Source organism: Phycodurus eques, chromosome 3 (assembly GCF_024500275.1).
Source record: "Phycodurus eques isolate BA_2022a chromosome 3, UOR_Pequ_1.1, whole genome shotgun sequence".
In the NCBI taxonomy this organism is placed as follows: Eukaryota; Metazoa; Chordata; class Actinopteri; order Syngnathiformes; family Syngnathidae; genus Phycodurus; species Phycodurus eques.
The window spans coordinates 15,258,724-15,271,115 of NC_084527.1; the positions used below are offsets into that span (position 1 = coordinate 15,258,724).

General features: G+C 43.4%; 1 protein-coding gene and 2 non-coding genes across 3 annotated transcripts in view; all 3 read left to right on the forward strand.

The window, feature by feature from the left end:
- Positions 1-2,759: 2,759 nt before the first annotated feature.
- On the forward strand, positions 2,760-2,833 carry trnai-aau (transfer RNA isoleucine (anticodon AAU)). The gene has a single exon. It is a non-coding gene; the product is annotated as a tRNA-Ile (tRNA).
- Positions 2,834-2,926: 93 nt separating this feature from the next.
- On the forward strand, positions 2,927-3,000 carry trnai-aau (transfer RNA isoleucine (anticodon AAU)). The gene has a single exon. It is a non-coding gene; the product is annotated as a tRNA-Ile (tRNA).
- Positions 3,001-6,424: 3,424 nt separating this feature from the next.
- Positions 6,425-12,392, forward strand: part of mctp1a (multiple C2 domains, transmembrane 1a) — a 141,940-nt gene continuing 135,972 nt past the window's right edge. Inside the window, exon 1 of the mRNA XM_061672235.1 lies at positions 6,425-6,568. The gene's annotated coding sequence lies outside the window, so the exon portion shown is untranslated. The remainder of the gene's footprint in view (positions 6,569-12,392) is intronic.

Genomic DNA, 12,392 nt, shown 5'->3' on the forward strand with positions numbered 1-12,392 from the left:
CGCGAGGATCCTGTTCGTGGACTTCAGCTCAGCGTTCAACACCATCATCCCTGGACTCCTTTCAACCAAGCTTCTCCAGCTCAGCGTCTCACCTGCCATCTGCCAGTGGATTTACAGCTTTCTGACGGGGAGGACACAGCAGGTCAGGCTGGGGGAGGCCACCTCATCCACAAGCAGCATCAGCACTGGGGCGCCCCAAGGTTGTGTCCTCTCTCCGCTGCTCTTCTCTCTCTACACGAACGACTGCACCTCAGCGAACCCGACTGTCAAGCTCTTGAAGTTTGCAGATGACACCACTGTCATCGGCCTCATCAAGGACGGTGACGAGTCTGCATATCGACAGGAAGCGGAGCGGCTGGAGCTGTGGTGCGGCCGACACAACCTGGAGCTGAACACGCTCAAGACTGTAGAGATGATCGTGGACTTCTGGAGGCATCCTTCGCCACAGCTGCCCCTCACGTTGTCCAGCTGCCTTGTGTTAACCGTCGAGACCTTCAAGTTCCTGGGAATTACAATCTCTCAGGACCTGAATTGGGCGACCAACATCAACTCCGTCCTCAAAAAGGCCCAGCAGAGGATGTACTTCCTGCGGCTTCTGAGAAAGCACGGCCTGCCACCGGAGCTGCTGAGACAGTTCTACACAGCGGTCATCGAATCGGTCCTGTGTTCTTCCATCACAGTCTGGTTTGGTGCTGCTACAAAAAAGGACAAACTCCGACTGCAACGGACAATCAAAACTGCTGAAAGGATTGTCGGTACCCACCATTGAGGACTTGCACGCTGCCAGAACTAAGACAAGGGCGTGCAAAATCCTCTCGGACCGTCTGCACCCCGGTCACCGGCTCTTCCAGCTCCTTCCCTCAGGTAGGCGCTACCGATCAACGCAAACTAGAACTAGTAGACATTCCAACAGCTTCTTCCCTCTTGCGATCAACTTCTTAAACACCTAACCTATAATTCCATTACAACAAGCTGGCAATTTTTTGACTTGAGTTCGTTGTCACATTTCTGTGGGGCCAATTATGTATTACTCGTGCACTCACTGTAGTTGTCTCGCCATGCTGCACTATTTGCATATACTGGCCACTCATGCCAGAGTAGCATCTGCTCCATTTGCACACTGATTGAGGAGTATCTGTAACATTTGCACAACCAACATTGTCCCAGATGATCGCACTACTCGTCACTTTAAACCGCATACACTCCTTGAAGTCTCAGCGCCCTTTGCACATTGGTCATTGCACCGGACTATTGCAATATTAGTCATTCGAACTGCTCTAAGTGCTAGAGGACTCTGCATCTTTTTGCACAATTGTTTTTTGTCAGTCTTTATGTCTCCAAAGTGTTCTGTAAATTGACTGTTGTACTAGAGCGGCTCCAACTACCGGAGACAAATTCCTTGTGTGTTTTGGACATACTTGGCAAATAAAGATGATTCTGATTCTGATGGTTTGTTAGTATTTATTTTGTACTAGGGGGTGGGACTCGATTTAAAAAAATAAATAAATAAATAAATAAATAAAATCTAATTAATTCGAGGCTCTGTAATTAATCTCTATTAATGGCATTTTAATCGTGTAACAGTATTTGTTCTAAAAAGTAACATTGTTTAATTTAAATGGATTTCAGTGGATGACTGAAACAAATAATTGACAGGAATTTTGTCAACTCTGGAAACATTTATTTAATTGCATTTCAATACACAACAGTATAAAAACTAATAGAAAATATTGCTGGCCATTAAACCGACCTAAAGTTAAAGTGACATTTTAGGGCAGTTTTTGTGGGGGTGGGGACAGTATTGCCTTTAAATGCTTTCTGTGTGGAAAAGTTGAATCACATGTTGGAAGGTTGAAGTGCTTCGGTGGTATGAAAATGTTTTCTTACTTTTCTTTTTTTATATGAAATTTGCCTAGCAACGGTGTTTCATCCAATTCCTCCATTTTGGTAGTAGAGTTCTGACGTGTGCCTCAGTGTAATCGGTGTATCAGGAAATCGTGCACTGAAAAACAATTGTGTTGTTTGGCGCACAAAATGCACTATTGTTTTAAACCGATTATTTTGTAATTAATGAATCTGGATTGTGTTCAAGTGTCACCCCTATTTTGTAAATGTAATTAAATTGAGTATGTATCTTACTGCTGCCAAATATTTACGAACTGTATAGGTTTTTTAAATAAAGTGGGCTTTCGCGAAGTGAAAAGATAAATGACTGCCTGCATAAGCGTGTAGGTGCAATGTTTTAAACTTATTGTTTGGAAGAAATAGTACATTTAATTAAACCAGCTGATAAAGAATAGAATAGAATATAAAGTTTTGACAGGTTGGGTTTAGTTCAACTTTAAGGCAACTGCATAATACCCATAAGATCATTATCATTTTCGCATGTTGATTCCACCTTATGAATGTAAACCAGTTAATATAACAAATAGGAAAGTAATGGCTGTTTAATCTAAAATAAAAATTTAAAAAAAACACAGTTGAAAAACTCTACTAATGGTAGCATGACAAAAACTTGTAAAATGGTACCTTGACTTATGAGTGCCCCAGCTTCCGAATTTTTCAAGATTTGAGATGATCGACTGATTTTCTTTACTTTTCTTTTACCTTGACTTGCAAGCAATGACTTGAGTTATATATATAAAATGTTTTTGTTTCTTTTGGCATGTCTCTGTCGTCAGGGGTGACCAGAGAGAGTCACTCTTAATTAAAAGGACTATTTGTATACTATGTTCGTTACGAGCGAAGTTGTTCTCTGTGGCCGGTTAGCTCAGTTGGTTAGAGCGTGGTGCTAATAACGCCAAGGTCGCGGGTTCGATCCCCGTAAGGGCCAGATCGTTTTGTTTGGTTTTTGCCATCAAGCATCATGTTCGTAGTCCGGCTCTTTCCGAGAAACACTGAAAGCTATCAGCAACCGTGTTGCAACGGCCGGTTAGCTCAGTTGGTTAGAGCGTGGTGCTAATAACGCCAAGGTCGCGGGTTCGATCCCCGTACGGGCCAATTGCTTTTAAGTCACAAATGTTGTTTCTCTCCAATAATGCGTAAATCCAGTCTGAAAATGGCGATTCCAACGACTGAATGATATAACACTTGAAAATTTATTTTAAACTGGCGCACGGTGCTCGACTGGTTAGCACATCTGCCTGCCATAATTGAATTTATTTATCGCAGGCAATGTCAATATAACAGTCTACTCTGGTGGGATATTCTGAAGTAAACTATGAACTAATACCTAAATGTTATACAATACATTTTTATCAACATGACCTAAGCGAATGATAATGTCGTAAACTGCAGAGAATTAATTGTACATAATAATTTATACTGATGTGCCAAAGCATTTGCAAATTGTTCAAAGAAATTACTGTTTTGATCATGCGCACAAGTGACACGTGAAGATGAACAAGTCTTTTGGAGAATTTAAATTCTGATCTGAGAAATGTACCTAAGTAATTAGGAAAAAATCAGTCCCCACTTAAGGCCCATGTCCGAAATGCATCACCTGCTAATGTTACGGATGGTGAGCGCATGGTTGTCCACATTCTCATGGCTCATCTATCAAATTGATGTGTAAAAGACATATTTCTTGGTGTCAACATGGAAGGAGCAATATTCCTCACGCTCAGCGGAGCTGTGACTCAGTTGGAAAAAAATGTGAAACGTGTGAACTAAACAGAAATTGAGGCTGCTGGAGCAGATGACATATTTTGTTTTGTTCAAGGTAGAATCCCAATCAGCTGTCAGCTATTCGCTGGAGAGGATAGCGTAGACCAGTTTGGAGCCTGACAAAACCGCAGATTGTATAAATGGAGGAACCTTCATTAGGAGGTGCAGCTGGTTAAACAGAAATACCTCAAAAGGTGGCTGACAAGTGATGGTGACATCCTGTCATCAGAGAAACAACCTGGATGCATGTCATAGTACAAACAAGACACAAGCACAGTGGTGTGTTTCACCACTGCGGCCAAGGCCATCACGTTTCCCATGAGGCTCTCCGCTTCCTGTCTGCAGCTCGTAGGAAAGTGCAGACAGCTGGAAAGGAGACAAAAGTCTCCATCGCTAAATTGCTCCATGAGTTACTGCACCACCTCAGAGCTCGCAGTGCTACCGAGCACCCATCCATCACTATGTTTTAAATGTAGGATGAATGGGGATTGGCAAGAAGGGTTGATGCATAATTGATGGTGGTTGTAAATACTTAAAGTAAGGTGGGGTGGAAAAGTCTGGAAGGTGATAGCCATTTAGGATTGCATTCTCATGCCACTCTTAGCAGATCGATAGTGCGATAGATACAGACGTACATACATACATACATACATAGACTGTCTGATTTTTAACGTGTTTCTGTCCTAGGGCCGAAACTCTTTACCCATACTCTCTCGTTAAACATTCTACATTGGCAGTAGCTCCTTTTCAATACAAGGGACAGAAGCATGTTGGGGCCGAGCTATCCTGCGCCCAGTGCTGAATGGGGCTCTATTCACCCAGCCCTTCTGCATTTGGTGCTCAGTGTCATACAAACGTCAGGGCTGCTTTTTCAGCACCCTGAGTCCAGCCTGTGTGTGTGTGTGTGTGTGTATGTTTGTGTGTGTGTCATGAGTGCTTTGCAGGGTTGACTGAATGTTACCATGAATGATGTGTGAAGAATTGTCTGGCACTGCGGCGTACATCCTCAGTAAACTTTGAAAAGGGTTTCAAGTTTTACATGTCATTGTATCTGTGCTATCTTGAAAGTTTGACATCAATCTATAAAAGGATATCACCACATGGGCTCAGGAATACTTCAGAAAACCAATGTCAGTAAATACAGTTCGTCGCTACATCCATAAGTGCAACTTGAAACTCTACTATGCGAAGCAAAAGCCATTTATCAACAACACCCAAAAACGCCGCCGGCTTCTCTGGGCCTGAGCTCATCTAAGATGGACTGATGCAAAGTGGAAAAGTGTTCTGTGGTCCGACGAGTCCACATTTCAAAATGTTTTTGGAAATTGTGGACTTCGTGTCCTCCGGGCCAAAGAGGAAAAGAACCATCCGGACTGTTATGGACGTAAAGTTCAAAAGCCAGCATCTGAGACGGTATGGGGCTTTGTTCGTGCCAATGGCATGGGTAACTTGCACATCTTTGAAGGCACCATTAATGCTGAAAGGTACATACAGGTTTTGGAGTAACATATGCTGCCATCCAAGCGATGTCTTTTTCGTGGACCCCCCTGCTTATTTCAGCAAGACAATGCCAAACCACATTCTGCATGTGGTACAACAGCGTGGCTTCGTAGTGAAAGAGTGTGGGTACTAGACTGGGCTGCCTGCAGTCCAGACCTGTCTCCCATTGAAAATGTGAGAGAGACCCCAACAGAGACCCCGGACTGTTGAACACCTGAAGCTGTACATCAAGCAAGAATGGGAAAGAATTCCACCTGCAAATCTTCAACAATTAGTGTACTCAGTTCCGAAACGTTTATTGAATGTTGTTAAAAGAAAAGGTGATGTAAGACAGTGGTATACATGACCCTGTCCCAGCTTTTTTGGAACGTGTTGCAGCCATAACATTCTAAGTTAATGATTATTTGCTAAAAACAATAAAGTTTAGCAGTTTGAACATTAAATATCTTGTCTTTCTCGTGTATTCAATTAGATATAGGTAGAACATGATTTGCAAATCATTGTATTCTGTTTTTACTTATGTTTAACACAACGTCCCAACTTCATTGGAATTGGGGTTGTATGTTACAATGAGGTAAAAGTGCTGAACAGCTCACTTACAGACACATTTTAAGAAACAGGCAGCTAACTAAAGACTTACTCAGATTAATTTAACACTTCATGTGTGACAGACACTGTTTGTGTACAAGATTTTAAATCAGATTTTTTTTCCATAATGTCTATTTAACATTTAGTGTATAATTTCTCATGGGAACATGTCGCCACACACTTTTCACACATCAAATGCTTCTATCAAGTCTTCATCATTTTTTGGGACATTACATAACTTGGTGATCTCTAGTCAAAATCCTGTGCACATCAGGCTGTATTTTCTTATGTCTATATCAGAGGATGAAAGGAGTCAGAGAGGCTTGGCCCTGGCTGCTGCATCATCCTATCAGCTGTAATCAAATAAACTTTGAGTGTACAAGTGTGGGTGTGTGGTCCATTGAATTTGATGTGGAGGAGACTGTAGATTAAAGAAGATTAAAGATTTAAAAGGCAGCAAAGTATGTCGATTTGAACCGCAAGAACACTGTGTCTGTTCCATCACTGAGTAACTGACTGTGTGTTTGATTATGCATGATTGTGATGATGTGCTTCTCCACATCTCTGCAGGAACTGGCCTCAGAGTGGATTAAGCCGTGGGTGGAGCACAGGTCTGGCTGACAGTCTGATCCAGCAGCACAGCATGGCGACTTCCGACTGACTGACTACGAATGTCCTCCACCATGATACCTTACAGGCAAACATACAGCAGGTTAACATTACAGACATCACAAGCTCCTTATGTTACAGGTCTTTTATTTCGGCTCAAGGCAATATTATCAGCTGCTGTGTTAACAGGGGGTGCTACATTTAGGTAAGATGATTATTTTAATTTAACTGCCAATTATAATTATAGTTTTGTTTTGTTTACATTTAGGAACTTACTGCATTGTGTTTGCATGTCAAGTCTACACTAAGTTGTTGATTTAATGTGGCTTCAACTACACTAATATTTAAGTTATTGCTTCATGTTGATGACATCATTCTATAACTTGTGTGGCGTATCTTACGAAGTAATGGGTACGGTTAAGTGAATGTTTTTTTGTGCTGTGGATAAGTGATATTCCTGCCACTTGGCAGCTGCCGAAAGTAACTAAAAGGTTACTTTTTTCTAACTTAGTTACTTTTGGGCCGGCGCGGTGGCCGACTGGTTAGCACATCTGCCTTACAGTTCTGGGGACTGGGGTTCAAATCCTGGCCCCGCCTGTGTGGTGTTCTCCCTGTACCTGGGTGGGTTTTCTCCGGGCACTCCGGTTTCCTCCCACATCCCAAAAACATGCGTGGCAGGTTGATTGAAGACTCTCAATTGGCCGTAGGTGTGAATGTGAGTGCAAATGGTTGTTTGTTTCTATGTGCCCTGTGATTGGCTGGCGAGCGGTTCAGGGTGTACTCCGCCTCCGCCCGCAGATACCTGGGATAGGCTCCAGCAGCCCGCGACCCTCGTGAGGGTAAGCGGTAAAGAAAATGGATGGATGGATGTATAGTAACTTTTGAAATCAAGTAATCAGCAAAGTAACTAGGTTACTTTTAAGATGAAGTAATCAGTAAAGTAACTAAGTTACATTTTCAAGGTAACTGTGGCAAGACTGAGGAGTCCTTCTTCAGCTTGATGGCATCCCTCACCGCTGGTGTCCACCAACAGGTTCAGAGATTGCCGCCACGATAGGCACCGACCACCTTATGGCCACAGCTCCGGTCGGCCGCCTAAGCATTGGAGGCACAGATCATGGTCCACTCCAACTCAATGTCCCCTCCCTCCCCCGGGATGTGGGTGAAGTTCTGCTGGAGGAGGGACTTGAAACTCCTTCTGACAGAGGATTCTGCTAGACTTTCTCAGCAGGCCTGCCAGGTTGGACTGGCATTTTCCCCCACTGTCGGAGCCAATTCACCAATAGGTGGTGATTGCTTGACAGCTTCGCCCCTCTCTTCACCCGAATATTCAAGACATGTTGCTGCAAGTCCGATGACACGACTACAAAGTTTATAATCGAACTGCAGCCTAGGGTCTCCTAGTGCACGTATGGACACCCATATCCTTGAACATGGTGTTCGGTATGGACAATCCGTGATGAGCACAGAAGTCCATTAACAGAAGTCCGCTCGGGTTCTGATAGGGGGGTCCGTTCCTCCCAATCATGCCCTTCCAGGTCTCATTGTAATTGCCCATGGGAGCATTAAAGTCCCCCAGCAGAACGATGGAGTCCCCAGCACCCCCTCCAAGGACTCCAAAAAGGGTGGGTACTCACACAAACAACATTCAGGACCCTTCCCTCCACCCAAAGGCGCCGGGAGGCTACCCTCTCGTCCACCGGGGTGAACCCCAAAGTACAGGCGCCGAGCTGGGGGGCAATAGGTATACCCACACCTGCTTGGCGCCTCTCACCGTGAGCAACTCCAAAGTGGAAGAGAGTCCAACCCCTCTCACAGTACAAAGAATATCTTACGTTATGTTTAGATGGTTCTGCTGTACTGACATGTAGTCGCTCCACAACACTGTCAGGTCTTTTGTTCTGTGAGTACCAACCACAAAGTGGGCGGGTACTTGAATATTGACTGACGAAACTGCGTCACACTGTCGGCAATTTAAAATCCTGTTTTAATTTACAAGCGGTTTTGGCATTCATACTCATTGCATTCAATCCATAAACAGCATAGATGTCAAACTTAAACCATGTTACAGACTCATTTTGACCTGTTATGCATACAACAGTATGAAAAAAATGGAATCTGATGGAATGGGACCTTTAATACAGTTTTTGACTTGACTGGCGAGCAGTCCAGGGTGCAGCAGCATCTCACCCCAAGTCAGCTGGGATAGACTCCAACTCACCCACAACCCTAATGAGGCAAAGTGCAATAGAAAATGGATGGCCCTATGGACTAATGCATTATGTATTATGTATATTCCTGTGCTTATCGTTTTCAGTGGTGTGTCACACGAATATTGAAAAAGCTCTACGTAGTTTGCAGTGCAGTTCTACACCACTGCAAACCACATCCACAATCATAAACCTCTTAAACACATTGGTTCCCAATGGATTGTGAAGGTCTACCTAATATTGTGGTAGGTGAATATAGCTATCGGTTGCCCACTGTCAAAAGAAGAGAAATACACTTAGATCATGCTACTGTGTGATGGCTTTGGCTGTTCAGTTAAGTTACATTCAATCAACGAGAGATGTTATTACAGCAAATGTGAGAAGGTGAAATGCTGTGATGGTGAACATGATGAAGTATTTCATTATGGCGAACAGTGCTGATGCCGGGAATGTGTCATTGGTGAGAGCATGTTTTCATTAGCTGTTTAAATCCTTCTATTCGCTTACCCTGTGTGTAAAGTTGTCCTAGTTGGGAAATTGAATTAGAAACAGTTTCAGTCACTAGATGAGCACATTTAATGTGTGTGCTCCTTCGCACGATGTCAGCGGGAGTGGGATCATTAAAAAAGAACAACATGCAAGCTGCAGATTAATTAATTATCCTAGCCCAATAGAAAAGTCAATAAGGTGCTGTTTGGCTCACATGTTCAAAGCCCCCATCTGCTTAACTCAAGGTGGACTTGCCTCTGGGTGTCATTAGGAGGGCTTTCATTTGGTTAGACAAAAGAAAAAGCAAAGTTCAGTCACATTATTGCCTATTGATTAAGGCATTGATGCAGATCATTTACATATTCTTAAGAGCAACACCACACTCAGATGGTATCTATTGAATTGCAAAATAAAGTTGTTCATGAGACTTTTTTCTTTTAACGCTCGCTAACTGGCCACGACATTAGGTACAGCTGCACTAATGAGATCCAAATACTGCACATTTAACAGTGTTTATTATGTGGTTGTTGCTGCATTATACCGAGTTGTAGCACTAATATGTCGGAGGCCTTATTTACCTCCATTATAAACATCTACACGACTGCAAAATACTGTACAACCAGAATAAAACATTGTTGAATTAATACCTCTTTGACAAATTCAATCAAAAGTAAAGATTGTCATCTTTGCCAAGGCAGAATATTTCATAGAGCTCTTGTATTGGATGTCATTATATTGTTCAGGTGTACTCAATGTTCCATAGTTTAATGGAGTCACTTCCACTTCCATCATCCTTCAGTGATGTCAAGGCCAGGGTGATGTATTCTGTAAAGGGAATGTGAAAGCAAACTGCAAACAAGTCCTTGAAATTGTACATCCTCTGTAGCTGCGCGTCACATTATCATTGGTTGGATTCTATATATTATGACCCATGCGTAGAGACGTGTGCTGAAAGTTAACTTCACACTTTAATAACATCGGCTGAATTTGTCTATGTGGGCAGAGTGTTAATGGGAGGCTATGATGAACAAGCAGCAAAGGGGAAGAAGTAATGAGTTATCATGCACATTGCAGCAGAGCCGCTGCCAAAAAGAGAAAGTGCTGCACTTACTGTATGTGCTGCTGCGTGTGGGTAAGAACATTCACTAAAGCTTGATCTATTTGAAGAGAGGAGCATATGCAGACAGAACTGTGCAAGAGAATGTGTGCGAAACAAGATACACCTCAAAAGAGTGTCCACTTCCACCAAACATCATTCATCCATCCATCCATCCATTTTCTGTACCGCTTATCCTCACTAGGTTCGCGGGCGTGCTGGAGCCTATCCCAGCTATCTTCGGTCAAGACGCGGGGTACACCCTGAACTGGTCGCCAGACAATCGCAGGGCACATATAAACTAACAACCATTCATACTCACATTCACACCTATGGGCAATTTAGAGTACTCAATCTACCTAACATGCGGAGAAAACCCATGCAGGCACGGGTGAGAACATACAAACTCCACAGAGGCAGGGCTGGGATTTGAACCCCGGTCCTCAGAACTGTGAGGCAGATGTGCTAACAGGTCGTCCACCGTGCCACCTTGAAACATCATTCTGGTGGAAAATGTGTGACATTGTTATGCCCTTTTTACTGTTAAAAGCACATCACACACATATTACAACATAATCTGGCAACATTTCACTGAGAAACCTAAACCCCCCCCCCCCCTGTTAAATTTACATCGCTACCAAATATCCAAACTGGATCAAATCTAGATTGGTTCCATATGAGAGGCTCTTACCATACATTGACTAAAGCAAAAGGTAATCCAAATGAGATTACTTTATTTATTGGACACATGAATGGTGATTAAAGATGGAGATGGAGTAAAGAAGGAGAGGATAAGAAAATACGTAGAGGATAAGTGATAAATAAGGATATACAGTGGAGTGGGTACGGAAAGTATTCAGACCCCCTTAAAGTTATTTTTTTTCCTCAGTAATGTACACACACCTCCCCATATTGACAGAAAAAAAAACAGAATTTAAATTTTTGCTGTTTTATTAAAAAAGAAAAACTGAAATATCACACAGCCATAAGTATTCAGACCCTTTGCTCAGTGTTTAGTAGAAGCACCCTTTTGAGCTAATACAGCCATGAGTCTTTTTGGGAATGATGCAACATGTTCTTCACACCTGGATTTGGGGATCATCTGCCATTCCTCCTCGCAGATCCTCTCCAGTTATGTCAGGTTGGATGGTGAACATTGGTGGACGGCCATTTTCAGGTCTCTCCAGAGATGCTCAATTGGGTTTAAGTCAGGGCTCTGACAGGGCCATTCAAGAACAGTCACAGAGTTGTTCTGAAGCCACCCCTTCGTTATTTTAGCTGTGTGCTGAGGGTCATTGTCTTGTTGGAAGGTGAACCTTTAGCCCAGTTTGAGGTCCTGAGCACTCTGGAGAAGTCCAGGATATCCCTGTACTTGGCCGCATTCATCTTTCCTTCGATCGGAACCAGTCTCCCTGTCCCTGGAGCTGAAAAACACCCACACACCATGATGCTGCCACCACCATGCTTCACTGTTGGGACTGTATTGGACAGGTGATGAGCAGTGCCTGGTTTTCTGCAAACATACCACTTAGAATTAAGGCCAAACAGTTCTATCTTGGTCTCATCAGACCAGAGAATCTTATTTCTCACCATCTTGGAGTCCTTCAGGAGTTTTTTGTATTTTTTTTTATAGCAAACTCCATGCGGGCTTTCATGTGTCTTGCACTGAGGAAAGGCTTCCGTCGGGCCACTTTGCCATAAAGCCCCGACTGGTGGAGGGCTGCAGTGATGGTTGACTTTCTAGAACTTTCTCCCATCTCCCGACTGCATCTCTGGAGCTCAGACACAGTGATCTTTGGGTTCTTCTTTACCTCTCTCACCAAGGCTCTTCTCCCCTGATTGCTCTCTTTGGCCAGACAATTTTTGGCGGCACGGTGAGCAACTAGTTAGCACATCTGCCTCACAGTTCTAAGGACCGGGGTTCAAATACAGGCCCCGCCTGTGTGGAGTTTGCATGTTCTCCCTGTGCCTGTGTGGGTTTTCTCCAGGCACTCCGGTTTCTTCCCACATCCCAAAAACATGCATGGTAGGTTGATTGGAGACTCTAAATTGCCCTTAGGTGTGAATGTGCGCGCGAATGGTTGTTTGTTTATATGTGCCCTGCGATTGGCCAGCGACCAGTTCAGGATGCCTCTTGCCCGAAGACAGCTGGGATAGGCTCCAGCACGCCCGTGACCCTTGTGAGCATAAAGTGAGAAAATGGATGGATGGATGGATGGATTAATGTTTTTGGA